Source organism: Adiantum capillus-veneris, chromosome 2 (assembly GCF_014529385.1).
Source record: "Adiantum capillus-veneris isolate H3 chromosome 2, ASM1452938v2, whole genome shotgun sequence".
In the NCBI taxonomy this organism is placed as follows: domain Eukaryota; kingdom Viridiplantae; phylum Streptophyta; class Polypodiopsida; order Polypodiales; family Pteridaceae; genus Adiantum; species Adiantum capillus-veneris.
In genome coordinates this window covers 126,081,772-126,086,499 of record NC_140932.1, presented here as the reverse complement: position 1 = coordinate 126,086,499, position 4,728 = coordinate 126,081,772, and the positions used below count along the sequence as shown (strand labels likewise).

At 42.0% G+C, this 4,728-nt stretch overlaps 1 pseudogene; it reads right to left on the bottom strand.

Annotated features, from left to right (window-relative positions):
* Positions 1 to 1,283: 1,283 nt before the first annotated feature.
* LOC147463564 (uncharacterized) lies at positions 1,284 to 2,938 on the bottom strand (annotated as a pseudogene).
* Positions 2,939 to 4,728: the final 1,790 nt, after the last annotated feature.

The following is a 4,728-nucleotide window of genomic DNA, read 5'->3' as shown; positions in this document are numbered from 1 at the left end:
TGCAAATGGTAGCATGCATTGTTTTGGGGCATGATTGATTCGGTGTCTGCAAATGCATATATAAGTTGGAGATGCTTACGTGGTAAAAAGGGCACAACTCGCTTTGCATTTATGGTAATACTACAAGAACAAATTGTGGATAACCATTTTTTTGGAGTACACACTTCAAGGGCATACATGTACACTAGTGATCCTATGGGTGGGCATACCCTAATGAAATTGGCCTCTCGTGCAAGTAAGTTTTGTTATTTGTGTGCAAGTGAGAGGAAAAGGTTTTTGCATGAGGGCAAAGAAGTTGTTGGGCCTAAGCCAACACGGACTCTATATGGATGCCCAAAGTGTCAAAAGTTTTTGCGTGTAGAACCATGTTTCTACAAGTATTATGCAATGGCACGACATGACCTACATGCTACAAGTATGCGGCGCGTTGCAAGATCATACAATCGCCCAGTACTATATATGGATGCCCAAAGTGTCAAAAGTTTTTGCGTGTAGAACCATGTTTCTACAAGTATTATGCAATGGCACGACATGAACTACATGCTACAAGTATGCGGCGCGTTGCAAGATCATACAATCGGCCAGTACTAGTTTGATGATTCCTTGAGGTTATCAAAATCAGGTTGTTTTGGTGTTATTAGGATTATTTTGGGAAACTTTGGGGCTGCTTCTGGGCTGATTTGTAACCATAAGTTATGGTAGCAAGTGTGAACTAGGTTATGGAAAAATTCATGGCTGATTTGTAACCCAAATTATGCAAAATTTATGGCTGATTTGGTAGCTCATTCCCATCTAGCTTATAGCAACCTTTATGACTAAACTTTGGTTGATTCTTGACCAAGATTATGGCAAGGATTATGGCTCATTTGTGAGCTGGATTATGGTCATGTTTAGGGATGATTTGGGGCAAGTTTTCCCCATATCACTGTCATATGTAAATTATTGATTTTGGCCAAGGTTATGCTTGGCTCTTGCTTACGTTGATGCAACTTCAATAAGTATGGTAGCTCATAAGCCATTCTTAGATTTTAAGTGTGGTCTTCATTCCATTTATTTGAACTTATAGAACAAAGGGCATCCTCCATACATACAGATATAAGAGCTACATGCTCCCTTTCATTGTCCAATGCTTCCATTGATGAGGGTGTATTTGTGAGCTTCCTTAGCTCATCTTACACAACACCAAGCTCTATACATGTTTCCGAGAACATCGATCCGCCACCGCCTGCTCTTGATGCCTATTCATAGACAATCATCACTATATACCCTGGATCAGCTTTGAATTACAAGCTTTCTTCCCCTGGATATCTGAAATGATAGTGGCGGTAATGATGATGATGATGCTGATGCACAATCATTTTGCTAGAGTGCTTCTTAGCATTGCTGTAGATGAGCATGTACTCACTTGATGCACAAATCCGGCACTCTCGGCACCTTGATGGTGATTTTGAAAGGCTAAAAGGTTCTACACAAGTTGCATTGCAGGTGGCGGCGAATGTAAGCTATGGTAACTTGCAGTGGGTGAAGTTTCACCAACCGCAATGATGTTAAGAGGAGCTGGGGAGGAGTGATGCATTTTGAATGAGAAAAAATGGTGTAGGTGGGATGGGATATGTGCATGTACATGTGCATTACGAGAGGAAGATGCCTCTACATTGTCACCAGTGATGCGAGAAGTGACATGGTGCATGTATGCAGAAGAGAAGGAGTGTGTTAAGTGTGCAATTTGATGAAATGCATTAGAGAGATTATTGCAGCTAGTGCTCAAAGTTGTTATTGCCAGGTGAGTTAGCACTGTAGAATTAATCATCATTGTCATAGAGCATTTCACTAGTGCAATCGCACGCAAGTGACCGGTTTGAGGTGTGAGGTGACCATTGAAGCATGTCATGGAGAGTATGCTTGTTGTGCGATGCAGCCACTACCGGTGCGGCACCACGACCTTTAGAAACCTGCATATCTTTTGCGCTCTTTTGGCTGTGGACATGCTCTCTCTACTATCCAAGGCCACCTTATAATTAGACAAATTCCCTGCCTTAGGAATACTGTGTTTTGCTAATAGGTTCAAGATCTAGTACCTTTTGCTCTTGATCAAAATTTGGGAATATTCCTTTAGCCCCTGTTGATCATCATGAGAAGCTAATTCTAATAGACCATCAACATGAGCTTCCTTTAAACCATGATCAAGATCAACTTCCCCAACATCAAAAACAACAACCTCCTCTACCCCTGATCATGATCGAGAGAATCTTGTTGTTCGACGTGATGTCCACCTTCATTATGCGGTAGCGGCTGAGGGTTCATCAGCATTGCCTGCAGCTCAAAAGAGTAAAAAAGAGAGCTCGTGTGACCAATTGTAGCACCGGTACCTTTCCCAAAGAGGGATATCAAAGAGGCCAACTCATTGTCTACATACAATGAGGAGGTACTCTTCCTGTTTCTGATTCGAAAAAGACTATCCAACTAGCGATTGTGATGAGGCGGAGGATCGTCTACCGGCACCGGGACACGATGTAGAAAAGGTAGTGGTTGGATGCGAGGAGGATTCCAAAGGTAGATTAGATGATGATGTGGAACAGAATAGGTGGTTAGCATGTGTTGCATCAAGTAAGTGTAGGGTGTCATGATATGGACCACATATGAGTTGATGATTCTCCTCGTCAAAAAATGAAGATTGTGGGCAAGCAGCACCAGAGCCGGCACATCGCGATCGACTCACTGTTGCAAGATTGTCTGCTTCCTGCTTGAAGCCTGAAGGTGGCAGGCATCTAGCCTTGCTAGCTTTGTGTCCACATGATCCATTCCTTTACTAGTCTCTTGATTGATATCCTCTACCATTTCTAGTTGTGCTTATCCTCTTCCCCCTCAGCATGAGAGAAGTGTTGCTACTAGCTTGTATGTAGAGTGAGCAGCCACTTGTATGATCACTCCGCAACATATATTATGCTACCTTGTGACCACCCTTTACATTGCCACTCCCCATTCCTTTGTCCTATTGTAGGCCACCGTGATTCTTCACCTTGTTTAAAAAGAAAATAAAGTAGAATCAAAAGATAATCGGGCTGGACATAATAAAGGAACACCATATTAGTGAATTTGGGAATTTCCCAGTTCCCACTTTCAAAACAAGCTTAAGATTTGACCACATGGAAAAATCTTAGCCAAAGTTTTGAGAGCATGGCTCAGAAGATCTTTTCAAGTACTACCTTATGGAAGTTTTTGGCCTTAAAAACTAGTTTGAGATTTGTCCATATGGCCAAATCTTCAAGACATTGGTGATTCCCAAATTGGCTCTAAAGTCTCAAACTCTCTAATATGGTGTTAAGGAACCAAGCGTTGTTAATAATAAGCCTAATTATAGCACCTCATTTTTCAACGTTGACATGGCATGGCTAGATAGAATAGAAGGAGGAACTGTTGTTAATACTAAGCCTAATTATAGCAGCTCATTTTCTAGCATTTGCATGGTATGCACAACTACCATGCAAATAGTTTTTGAATGATGCAGGCTGTCATGGAAAATTTGGCACATCCTACACCTCTAACCACGAGAGGCTAGAGAGAGAGAGAGAGAGAGAGAGAGAGAGAGAGAGAGAGAGAGAGAGAGAGAGAGACTGTTGTATCCTGCTTCCTGCCTTGCCGAGAGTACATCAGGAACGTATGCTGTACTCAATCATGAAAAAACCTATCAAGGTGTATGCTTGTGGTGGTGTTCTTGATGAGAGAGCATGGCAAGGTCGACAGAAGGATAAAATCCTTGAAGAGAGTTTCAGAGCGCTCTATAGAGACTCCGATTTTTTACGAGTGAGAGGATTCTTTCTTAAAAGAGTTGCTAACAAACAAGAGAGAGTCACGAAATAGAGGAAAGAAGCACGGTAGAAGTAGAAGGTGGCTAAACAGGCGCATGTAGTTGATGCCAAGAAGGCTCAGGGGTGGGTGGTTTGCGGTGGTTTTTTTTTTTTTTGGGGGGGGGGAGGGGGGCAGGCAAGATATACTTATTGACTTTCTACAAAGACGAGCAAATAGCATCATCATAGTAGTATCTAAGTAGGGGCCCCCAATCCTTTCCAAACATCTCAAATGCATAAGTGAAAGGGTGACTTTACCAAATGAAAAGTTGCCTTCAATTGGAAAGTCAAAAACCTTTTCATGTCGATATAAAAAGATGTTCTAGTGGGCATTGGTCCCCTTGGCTCTCTAAGGTTGCAAACATCTCTATGATGCCTTTCTGAAGGGAAATTGCCAGACAAATTCATAATAAAGGTATCAAGCGTATTGGCCGCCTTTGGGACTACAACAGTTTTTACTAGAAAGGTATAGACCAACTAGCTGGTCAGTTTAACCTGAACGGGATTAAAAGCTTGCTAATCATCAAAGCCATGGGAGAGCTAAACAATTGGTATATGCTAGATTGTAATTCCAGATTTGAGTGGAAAGCCTGGCAATGGCCGAAGAACAAACACTTTCTGAATCCACAAACCAAGGGAGTGTACTTCTCACTTATGTATTCAAAGGAATAGCTCTTTCCATTGAATAAATTATGGGGAAAGCAATGGTCATAATCAAGATGGGAAACAGTTTTGAAAAACACATGGCACCTGTAGTGGCCACATAGGTGTTGTGGGGAGCCCTATCAACTGGAATAAAGGTTATCACAAGGGGAATTGGATCAAATCAATGCCCGCAATGAAGATCAGCTAGGAGAGACCTCGCTCGTCTTTTCAAGGA